The 12414-nt window shown below is 41.3% G+C and overlaps 1 protein-coding gene across 4 annotated transcripts in view; it reads right to left on the bottom strand.

Moving 5' to 3' along the window:
* The window catches only part of THRB (thyroid hormone receptor beta), a 392434-nt gene that overhangs the window by 316630 nt on the left and 63390 nt on the right, over positions 1-12414 (bottom strand). Inside the window, exon 1 of one of the 4 annotated variants that reach the window (XM_079923062.1) lies at positions 1381-1779. The exons of the other annotated variants lie outside the window; for them this stretch is intronic. The gene's annotated coding sequence lies outside the window, so the exon portion shown is untranslated. Of the gene's footprint in view, positions 1-1380; positions 1780-12414 lie in introns of those variants that run through there. 4 annotated transcript variants of the gene reach the window in all.

Below are 12414 nucleotides of genomic sequence, written 5' to 3'. Positions count from 1 at the left end.
GAGTCAACAGAGTGATATGGTGGCACGTATGAAAAAGAAACTGTAGTGAAATCTTAGAGAAAAGAGTGACAGAACATATTCCTTGCCCCCTTCACTCCTGTTTGCCATGGTCACCCTGGTGGCGATGGGGACTTTATAACATACTGGCATGTGCTATGAGAGGATATCACCATAAGCAAGAGATAGCCCTGTTTGTTCTGCTATTGATACACTATGGAATCTATCAGGATGCTCCTAATAAACTGGCTGACCTTGGATATAAGTGAATTATGGAATGAAAGATCCAGGATCCTTAGAGCAGGGCAGAAGAATGGAAAACAAAAGAGGAAAAGGAAAGCAAACCTGAGGTGCTCACACAGAAACAGATGGTCCAACGAAATAGAATAGAAAGACCAAAAGCAGTCTCACATAATCGAAATTTTAATTTATGAAAGCCTTGGCATTGAAGACCAAGACGGGAAATTATGCTAGTATAACTGTTTTTCAAATGAGAAAAATGAAATTGGATCCCTATCTCATGCAATAGAACAGAAAAATCCACTCCAGATGCATTGTAGACTTAAATATAAAGGTAAAATTTTTAAACATTTAGAAAAAATATAAAATAGGGATGGAAGGATTTCTTAAGCAAAATTCAAAAATTACTAGGCATAAAAGAACAGACTGATAAATCTGGCCACGGTACACACACATACACACACACACACACACACACACACACACACACACAACCCTATGAACTAAGAAATAGGGGGTTGATATGAGCAGCAATTCACAAAAAAGGAAACATCGATGGTAAATAAGTATGAAAAGACATTCAACCTCATTAGAAATCAAGGCAATGCTTTTTCAGACCACAATAAAATACATTTTAGATGGGTTAAATTTAAGAGGCTGACATTACCAAATGTTATCAAGGATGTGCAGCAACAAGAACTCTACCACAGGGGCTTCCGGGAAGATGGCGGAAGAGTAAGACGCGGAGATCACCTTCCCCCCCCCACAGATACACCAGAAATACATCTACACGTGGAACAACTCTTACAGAACACCTACTGAACGCTGGCAGAAGACCTCAGACTTCCCAAAAGGCAAGAAACCCCCCCACGTACCTAGGTAGGGCAAAAGGAAAAAGAATAAACAGAGACAAAAAGATAGGGACGGGACCTGCACCTCTGGGAGGGAGCTGTGAAGGAGGAAAGCTTTCCACACACTAGGAAGCCCCTTCGCGGGCGGAGACTGCGGGAGGCGGAGGGGGAAAGCTTCGGAGCCGCGGAGGAGAGCACAGCAACAGGGGTGCGGAGGGCAAAACGGAGAGATTCCCGCACAGAGGATCAGGGCCGACCGGCACTCACCAGCCCGAGAGGATTGTCTGCTCACCTGCCAGGGCGGGCGGGGCTGAGAGCTGAGGCTCGGGCTTCGGTCGGAGCGCAGGGAGAGGACTGGGGTTGGCGGCGTGAACACAGCCTGCAGCGGGCTAGTGCGCCACGGCTAGCCGGGAGGGAGTCCGGGGAAAAGTCTGGACCTGCCAAAGAGGCAAGAGACTTTTTCTTCCCTCATTGTTTCCTGGTGCGCGAGGAGAGGGGATTAAGAGCGCTGCTTAAAGGAGCTCCAGAGACGGGCGCGAGCTGCGGCTAAAAGTGCGGACCCCAGAGACGGGCATGAGACGCTAAGGCTGCTGCTGCCGCCACCAAGGGGCCTGTGTGCGAGCACAGGTCACTATCCACACCCCCTTCCGGGGAGCCTCTGCAGCCCGCCACTGCCAGGGTCCCGGCATCCAGGGACAACTTCCTCAGGAGAACGCACGGCGCGCCTCAGGCTGGTGCAACGTCACGCCGGCAGCGCCGCAGGCCCGCCCCGCACTGCGTACCCCTCCCTCCCCCACGCCTGAGTGAGCCAGAGCCACCTAATCAGCGGCTCCTTTAACCCCGTCCTGTCTGAGCGAAGAACAGACGCCCTCCGGTGACCTACAGGCAGAGGCGGGGCCAAATCCAAAGCTGAGACCCTGGGATCTGTGAGAACAAAGAAGAGAAAGGGAAATCCCTCCCAGCAGCCCCAGGAGCAGCGGATTAAAGCTCCACAATCAACTTTATGTACCTGCACCTGCGGAATACATGTATCCAAAACGAATCATCCCAAATTGAGGAGGTGGACTTTGAGAGCAAGATTTATGCTATATAGCTTTGCTTACACCATTTGTTCTAGGGTTCTATCCGTCCATTTTTTTGTTTTTTGTATTTTTAATATTTTTTCTTAATTATTTTTTATTTTAATAAATTTATTATATTTTATCTTTATTTTATTTTACTTTATCTTCTTTCTTTCTTTTTTCCTTCCTTCCCTCCTTCCTTCGTTCCTCCCTCCCTCCCTCCTTTCTTTCTTTCTTTCTACTTCTACTAATTCTTTCTTTCTACATTTTCTCCCTTTTATTCTGAGACATGTGGATGAAAGGCTCTTGGTGCTGCAGCCAGGAGTTAGTGCTGTGCCTATGAGGTGGGAGAGCCAACTTCAGGACACTGGTCCACAAGAAACCTCCGAGCTCCAAGAAATATCAAACGGTGAAAATCTCCCAGAGATCTCCATCTCAACACCAGCACCCAGCTTCACTCAACGACCACCAAGCTACAGAGCTGGACATCCTATGCCAAACAACTAGCAAGACAGGAACACAACACCACCCATTAGCAGAGAGACTACCTAAAATCATAATAAGTCCACAGACACCCCAAAACACACCACCACACGTGGACCTGCCTACCAGAAAGATAAGATCCAGCCTAATCCACCAGAACACAGGCACTAGTCCCCTCCACCAGGGAGCCTACACAACCCACTGAACCAACCTTAGCCACTTGGGACACACACCAAAAACAACGGGAACTACGAGCCTGCAGCCTGAAAAAACGGAGACCCCAAACACAGTAAGATAAGCAAAATGAGAAGACAGAAAAACACACAGCAAATGAAGAAGCAAGATAAAAACCCACCAGACCTAACAAATGAAGAAGAAATAGGCAGTCTACCTAAAAAAGAATTCAGAATAATGATAGTAAACATGATCCAAAATCGTGGAAATAGAATAGACAAAATGCAAGAAACATTTAACAAGGACCTAGAAGAACTAAAGATGAAACAAACAACGATGAACAACACAATAAATGAAATGAAAAATACTCTAGATGGGATCAATAGCAGAATAACTGAGGCAGAAGAACGGATAAGTGACCTGGAAGATAAAATACTGGAAATAACTACTGCAGAGCAGAATAAAGAAAAAAGAATTAAAGGAACTGAGGACAGTCTCAGAGACCTCTGGGACAACATTAAACGCACCAACATTCGAATTATAGGGGTTCCAGAAGAAGAAGAGAAAAAGAAAGGAACTGAGAAGATATTTGAAGAGATTATACTTGAAAACTTCCCTAATATGGGAAAGGAAATAGATAATCAAGTCCAGGAAGAACAGAGAGTCCCATACAGGATAATCCCAAGGAGAAATACGCCAAGACACATATTAATCAAACTATGAAAAATTAAATACAAAGAAACTATCTTAAAAGCAGCAAGGGAAAAACAACAAATAACACACAAGGGAATCCCCATAAGGTTAACAGCTGATCTTTCAGCAGAAACTCTGCAAGCCAGAAGGGACTGGCAGGACATATTGAAAGTGATGAAGGAGAAAAACCTGCAACCAAGATTACTCTACCCAGCAAGGATCTCATTCAGATTTGATGGAGAAATTAAAACCTTTACAGACAAGTAAAAGCTGAGAGAGTTCAGCACCACCAAACCAGCTTTACAACAACTGCTAAAGGAACTTCTCTAGGCAAGAAGCACAAGAGAAGGAAAAGACCTACAATAACAAACCCAAAACAATTAAGAAAATGGGAATAGGAACATACATATCGATAATTACCTTAAATATAAATGGATGAAATGCTCCCACCAAAAGACACAGATTGGCTGAATGGATACAAAAACAAGACCCATATATTTGCTGTCTACAAGAGACCCACTTCAGACTAGGGACACATACAGACGGAAAGTAAGGGGATGGAAAAAGATATTTCATGCAAATGGAAACCAAAAGAAAGCTGGAGTAGCAATTCTCATATCAGACAAGATAGACTTTAAAATAAAGACTCTTACAAGAGACAAGGACACTACATAATGATCAAGGGATCGATCCAAGAAGAAGATATAACAATTGTAAATATTTACGCACCCAACATAGGAGCACCTCAATACATAAGGCAAATACTAACAGCCATAAAAGGGGAAATCGACAGTAACACATTCATAGTAGGGGACTTTAACACCCCACTTTCACCAATGGACAGATCATCCAAAATGAAAATAAATAAGGAAACACAAGCTTTAAATGATACATTAAACAAGATGGACTTAATTGATATTTATAGGACATTCCATCCAAAAACAACAGAATACACATTTTTCTCAAGTGCTCATGGAACATTCTCCAGGATAGATCATATCTTGGGTCACAAGTCAAGCCTTGGTAAATTTAAGAAAATTGAAATTGTTTCAATTATCTTTTCCAACCACAACACTATGAGACTAGATATCAATTACAGGAAAAGATCTGTAAAAAATACAAACATATGGAGGCTAAACAATACACTACTTAATAATGAAGTGATCACTGAAGAAATCAAAGAGGAAATAAAAAAATACCTAGAAACAAATGACAATGGAGACACGACGACCCAAAATCTACAGGATGCAGCAAAAGCAGTTCTAAGAGGGAAGTTTATAGCAATACAATCCTACCTTAAGAAACAGGAAACATCTCGAATAAACAACCTAACCTTGCACCTAAAGCAATTAGAGAAAGAAGAACAAAATAACCCCAAAGTTAGCAGAAGGAAAGAAATCATAAAAATTAGATCAGAAATAAATGAAAAAGAAATGAAGGAAACGATAGCAAAGATCAATAAAACTAAAAGCTGGTTCTTTGAGAAGATAAACAAAATTGATAAACCATTAGCCGGACTCATCAAGAAAAAAAGGAAGAAGACTCAAATCAATAGAATTAGAAATGAGAAAGGAGAAGTAACGACTGACACTGCAGAAAGACAAAAGATCATGAGAGATTACTACAAGCAACTCTATGCCAATAAAATAGACAACCTGGAAGAAATGGACAAATTCTTAGAAATGCACAACCTGCCAAGACTGAATCAGAAAGAAATAGAAAATATGAACAGACCAATCCCAAGCACTGAAATTGAAACTGTGATTAAAAATCTTCCAACAAACAAAAGCCCAGGACCAGATGGCTTCACAGGCGAATTCTATCAAACATTTAGAGAAGAGCTAACACCTATCCTTCTCAAACTCTTCCAAAATATAGCACAGGGAGGAACACTCCCAAACTCATTCTATGAGGCCACCATCACCTTGATACCAGAACCAGACAAGGATGTCACGAAGAAAGAAAACTATAGGCCAATATCACTGATGAACGTAGATGCAAAAATCCTCAACAAATACTAGCAAACAGAATCCAACAGCACATTAAAAGGATCATACACCATGATCAAGTGGGGTTTATTCCAGGAATGCAAGGATTCTTCAATATACGCAAAACAATCAATGTGATACACCATATTAACAAATTGAAGGAGAAAAACCATATGATCATCTCAATAGATGCAGAGAAAGGTTTCGACAAAATTCAACACCCATTTATCATAAAAACCCTGCAGAAAACAGGCATAGAGGGAGCTTTCCTCAACATAATAAAGGCCATATATGACAAACCCACAAGCAACATCATCCTCAATGGTGAAAAACTGAAAGCATTTCCACTAAGATCAGGAACAAGACAAGGTTGCCCACTCTCACCACTCTTATTCAACATATTTTTGGAAGTTTTAGCCACAGCAATCAGAGAAGAAAAGGAAAGTAAAGGAATCCAAATCAGAAAAGAAGAAGTAAAGCTGTCACTGTTCGCAGATGACATGATACTATACAGAGAGAATCCTAAAGATGCTACCAGAAAACTTAGAGCTAATCAATGAATTTGGTAAAGTAGCAGGATACAAAATTGATTCACAGAAATCTCTGGCATTCCTATACACTAATGATGAAAAATCTGAAAGTGAAATCAAGAAAACACTCCCATTTACCATTGCAACAAAAAGAATAAAATATCTAGGAATAAACCTACCTAAGGAGACAAAAGACCTGTATGCAGAAAATTATAAGACACTGATGAAAGAAATTAAGGATGATACAAATAGATGGAGAGATATACCATGTTCTTGGATTGGAAGAATCAACATTGTGAAAATGACTCTACTACCCAAAGCAATCTACAGATTCAATGCAATCCCTATCAAACTAACACTGGCATTTTTCACAGAACTAGAACAAAACATTTCACAGTTTGTATGAAAACACAAAAGACCCCAAATAGCCAAGGCAATCTTGAGAACGAAAAACGGAGCTGGAGGAATCAGGCACCCTGACTTCAGACTATACTACAAAGCTACAGTTATCAAGACAGTATGGTACTGGCACAAAAACAGAAAGATAGATCAATGGAACAGGATAGAAAGCCCAGAGATAAACCCATGCACATATGGTCACCTTATCTTTGATAAAGGAGGCAGGAATGTACAGTGGAGAAAGGACAGCCTCTTTAATAAGTGGTGCTGGGAAAACTGGGCAGGTACATGTAAAAGTATGAGAGTAGATCACCCTCTAACACCATACACAAAAATAAGCTCAAAATGGATTAAAGACCTAAATGTAAGGCCAGACACTATCAAACTCTTAGAGGAAAACATAGGCAGAACACTCTATGACATAACTCACAGCAAGATCCTTTGTGACCCACCTCCTAGAGAAATGGAAATAAAAACAAAAATAAACAAATGGGACCTAATGAAACTTCAAAGCTTTTGCACAGCAAAGGAAACCATAAATAAGACCAAAAGACAACCCTCAGAATGGGAGAAAATATTTGTAAATGAAGCAACTGACAAAGGATTAATCTCCAAACTTTATAAGCAGCTCATGCAGCTCAATAACAAAAAAAAAAAAAACCAATCCAAAAATGGGCAGAAGATCTAAATAGACATTTCTCCAAAGAAGATATACAGACTGCCAACAAACACATGAAAGAATGCTCAACATCACTAATCATTAGAGAAATGCAAATTAAAACTACAATGAGATATCATCTCACACCAGTCAGAATGGCCATCATCAAAAAATCTAGAAACAATAAATGCTGGAGAGGGTGTGGAGAAAAGGGAACCCTCTTGCACTGTTGGTGGGAATGTAAATTGATACAGCCACTGTGGAGAACAGTATGGAGGTTCCTTAAAAAACTACAAATAGAACTACCATATGACCCAGCAATCCCACTACTGGGCATATACCCTGAGAAAACCATAATTCAAAAAGAGTCATGTACCAAAATGTTCATTGCAGCTCTACTTACAATAGCCCGGAGATGGAAACCTCCTAAGTGTCCAACATTGGATGAATGGGTAAAGAAGATGTGGCACATATATACAATATTACTCATCCATAAAAAAAACGAAATTGAGCTATTTGTAATGAGGTGGATAGACCTAGAATCTGTCATACAGAGTGAAGTAAGTCAGAAAGAGAAAGAAATAGCGTATGCTAACACATATATATGGAATTTAAGAAAAAATAATGTCATGAAGAACCTAGGGGTAAGACAGCAATAAAGACACAGATCTACTAGAGAATGGACTTGAGGATATGGGGAGGGGGAAGGGTAAGCTGTGACAAAGCGAGAGAGAGGCATGGACATATATACACTACCAAACGTAAGGTAGATAGCTAGTGGGAAGCAGCTGCATAGTGCAGGGAGATCAGCTCGGTGCTTTGTGACCGCCTGGAGGGGTGGGATAGGGAGGGTGGGAGGGAGGGAGATGCAAGAGGGAAGAGATATGGGAACATATGTATATGTATAGCTGATTCACTTTGTTATAAAGCAGAAACTAACACACCATTGTCAAGCAATTATACTCCAATAAAGATGTAAAAAAAAAAGAACTCTACCACAGTGCTGGAGGGAGTGTCAATAGGTTCAACTTCTTTAAAAAATAATTTTGAATTAGTAAGGAATGCATTTACCTTCTGACCCAGCAATTCTATCCCTAGAGAAACCCTTACTCACGTGCACCAAGAGACCTGTTCAAGAAAATTCACAGCAGCATTGTTTGTAATAGCAAATCACTGGAAATAAACTCCTTCAACAGGAAATAACCCAAGAGTCCATCCATAGAAAAACAAATAAAGTGATATGTTCACACAACAGAATATTACGCAGCAAGGGTAAATGAGCAAGTTCTAGCCTTACATAATAGGTAGAGCTTAGAAATACAACTGTGAATGAAAAAGCAAGTTACGGGAAATTATATATGGCATGCTACTATTTTTATAAAGCCCATAGACAAGCAAAATTTTAAAATATTTATTATTTAGGGGAGATATACACACATAATAAAACTTTTAAAAATTCCTTATGATAAACATAGAATTTATAACTATATCTCAGTGGAGGGAGATAGGAGATAGGATGAACAAGGAACATTGTATATATTCAATATCAACTATATTGCAATGTCCTACTTCCTAAATTGGGCAATAATTTCATGGGAGATGTATTTCATTATTAAGTTTCATAGCCTGTGTGTGTGTGTGTATAGTAAGATGTAAATATTTATAACTAAAATAAATTAAGGAAAGGACACACACACACACCCCCAAGCAAAGCAGGCCTTCTTAACCCCATCAAAGCTGACCACATGGGCTTCCCTGCTGGCGCAGAGGTTGGGAGTCCGCCTGCCAATGCAGGGGACACGGGTTCGTGCCCCGGTCCGGGAAGATCCCACGTGCCGCGGAGCGGCTGGGCCCGTGAGCCATGGCCGCTGAGCCTGCGCGTCCGGAGCCTGTGCTCCGCAACGGGAGAGGCCACAACAGTGAGAGGCCCGTGTACCGCAAAAAAAAAAAAAAGCTGACCACGTAGCACTTACAAGTGATCAAGGTGTAAAGGAAAGTTTTGCTTCTTTCTCTGGATATCAAGTGGGTTATCAGTCAAGCTGCAGCTTAAAATGCTTTCTTTCTGTCTTTCTGGAAATGGGCTGGTCTGTCCAACTTTCCATTTATTCTGTGTCAATAAGGCAATATGACAGAGGTACACTTTCCAATTAAGGGAAAAGAACATCTCAGCTGTACTCAGTATGATTAAACTACAGCTGCATATCATCTTCAATCCTAGGAACCATATTTTGTGAGAAGTATTTGACAAACTGGGGAGTTTCTAGGGGAAGCTAATGTAGACAGGAGGATGTCGAAAATCCATTTCAGATGAACGGCTAACTAGATCTGAACTTGAGCCACTCAACTGTGAGAAGAGAGAGATTCGGAAAAATGAGGTAGATGACCTCAAAACTGAAAAAGAAATGCTGTCAAGTTTAAACATTTTTAGCTTTATTCTGCATACAGAGTGGCCACCTACTACTAATGGGTAGAAATATATTGAAGCTGACTGAAGCTTTGAAAATTAAAATACCAGCTCACAGCAGCTAGCAGGATGAGTAACTGGAGGACGGCCTATTATAGTTCAAGAATTACCTAGAGCTGTTACAGAATGTTATCCTTTAAAAGAAAAACAAAGCTTAGAACCTTTTTCCTTATAATGGATTATATTTTATAATGCAGACCACAGGCTTAGTATAGTTTTGGTCTAAAAATCTAATAATACTAGATCATATGTACCTTGAGCTTAAGTATATCATTTATTTTTTCCTCCTTGTAATTCAGTTCCAGAGACAGTGGTAAAGAATGAATGACTGTGGTCCTTAGGAACCATCTAACTCTATGGAAGTTACTTAATCTCTTTGAGCCTCGGTTTCCTCAGCTATAGAAAAGTATCTCTCTGCACGATGCCCCCCTCCCAATATGTCCACATTCTAGTCCCTGGGACCTGTGATTATGGTACCATATTTTTGTAAATGGGATTAGGTGAAGGATTTCATGATGAGGAAATCATCCTGGATTAGCTGATAGGCCCAGTATAACCACAAAGGCCCAGTATAATCACAAAGGTTCTTAGAAGAGGGATTCAGGAGGAAGCAGAGGCAGAGGAGAAGATGAGGTGATGATGGAAGCAGAGACTGGAATAATGTCCTTTGAAGATGGCAGAAGGGGCCATAAGCCAAGGAAAAGAGGTGGCCGCTAGAAGCTATAACAGCCAAGGAAATTGGTGCTCCCCACAGAGCCTACAGAAGGAACCAGGTGTGCAGACCCCTTGACTTCAGTGCTGTGGAACTCATTTCAGAATTCTGACCTCCAAACTCTAAGATCATACTGATACGTCTGTGTCGCTTAAAGTAACTAACTTGTGGTAACTTGTTACTGCAGCAATAGGAAATGAATACATCCTCTCACAGGGTTTTGGTGAGGATCCAGTGAGATAACCCAGTAAAAAGTTCTTGGCTTCTCAAAGGGGGAAGGGGGTGGTGGGATGAATTGGGAGACTGGGATTGACATATATACACTACTATGTATAAAATAGATAACTGAGAACCTACTGTATCCCATAGGGAACTCTACTCAGTGCTCTGTGGTGACCTAAATGGGAAAGAAATCTGAAAAAGATGTATGTATATGTATGGCTGATTCACTTTGCTATACAGCAGAAACTAACACAACATTGTAAAGCAATTATACTCCAATAAAAATTAATTTAAAAAGAAGTTCTTGGCTTCTATTACTGTTATCATCCACCTAATTTATTACCCCCCAATGAAGGTTCAGTCTCACAATCAACTGTATTAGTGTGCCCTTAGTTATCTGCCCTCACAAGGCATTTTTATACCTTTGTGTATATCGATGAGGTTGGGAAAGGGTTCTGGGCAGGAGTCAGGCATTCACAGCCATTAATGGTGCGGGTCCTGACAGGTGCTTGTCTTCTCCAGGTCATTCCTCAGCCATAAGTAGAGACTAGATCCTTTCAAGCTCTAAAGTTCAATGATTATATGCTCTTTTAGGTAGCCCAATAAATGGTTTCTGAGTCCACCCTCTCTCCCGCTCTTCTGGTTGAACCTCTAGCCAGTGGCTGAATTATCTAGTGCCAACTGCCCCTAGGTTACCTTTGCTCTGGGCACTGATTAACCAGGCAGACCTAATTCCATGATTAAAACAAACAAACAAACAAAAAGATGAAAAGAGGTGGAGCAGTTCCTAGCTTAAATTTATCCTTAAAAAGGTATTCAGTGTTTTACAAAGAAGGTTCTTAGCAAAAAAAGCTTAGCTCTAAGAGTCCATATAGACTTCCCCTGGGTCCTTCTGTCTTTAATTCAAGGCTATCACTTTCAAGAACAGAGTTGGCTGGCCATTCTCACCAAGTGCTCTGCCCAGGCTCTTATCCTCCGAAGTGGCAGGACGTTTGACACACTTTCCTTGTTGCTAAAGGTGTAGATAACAGGACATGTGCATCAAAAATGACCAAAATAGAACAGGCACCAAAGTGCCGTGGAACACAACCTCTCTTTCCTATCTCTGCTTTTTCCAACTCACCATGGAGAGAAAGTCTGTGAGAAAGCTTTGCCATCTATAAATTATTCTGCAAATGCAAAGAATTCTTTTTTTTTTTTAAACTCAGTGTTGGGTTAGATGTCTTGATAGAGACATGGACCATATTCAGCCGCCCCACAGAAGAACAATTACTTCAACCCGAGGAAATCCAGAAAACTTCGTAAAATCATTGTGAAAGAAGAATAGATCTTAGCTAGAGAAAATGAGGAGGATATGTTGGGGAGAAAAAAACAATGATAGTGCAAAGGCAGAAAAGCCTCCTGTAAAAATAGTAAGAAGTTTGTGTGTCTGGCATACAGAGGGGAGGGACAGACAGTAGCAGGAGAGGGGGCTTAGGTCCCTCCTGGGCTTCTGAATTTTATCGTGCAGAATTCAATTATCATACGGGACAGGGCGTGTTCAGGTTGCGTTTTTGGAAAATAAAAAATAAAAATCGGGTAGAGGGATCCAGGATGCTGGGGTAGCCTAGGCCTGGGATAGGGGCTCTGGCCTGGGGATGCAGGGAAGGTGCTGGATGGGAGCAACCTTCACTGGCAACACCTGGATGTTGGGGAGAAGTCCGTAATGGCCTGGAGGTTTCCAGCTTGGCTCATAGGTGCAGGGCGACATCACTGGCCAGTCATCGGAAACAAGGGGGAGGTGGGGGGGGGGGGAGAGTGAGAGAGCAAAGTTTAAACCACAGGCGCTAAACCTAGGACACTGGATGGATGGGACGTGGAGAAAAACTCAGAACACTAGAGAGTAGAGCCACTTAGGCCAAGCGAAGCAAAGGGGACAGGAAATGTGTGAGCAGAGGGACAC

This window comes from Stenella coeruleoalba (assembly GCF_951394435.1).
Source record: "Stenella coeruleoalba genome assembly, chromosome: 5".
NCBI classification, from domain to species: Eukaryota; Metazoa; Chordata; class Mammalia; order Artiodactyla; family Delphinidae; genus Stenella; species Stenella coeruleoalba.
This window is presented reverse-complemented; position numbering and strand designations above follow the sequence as displayed.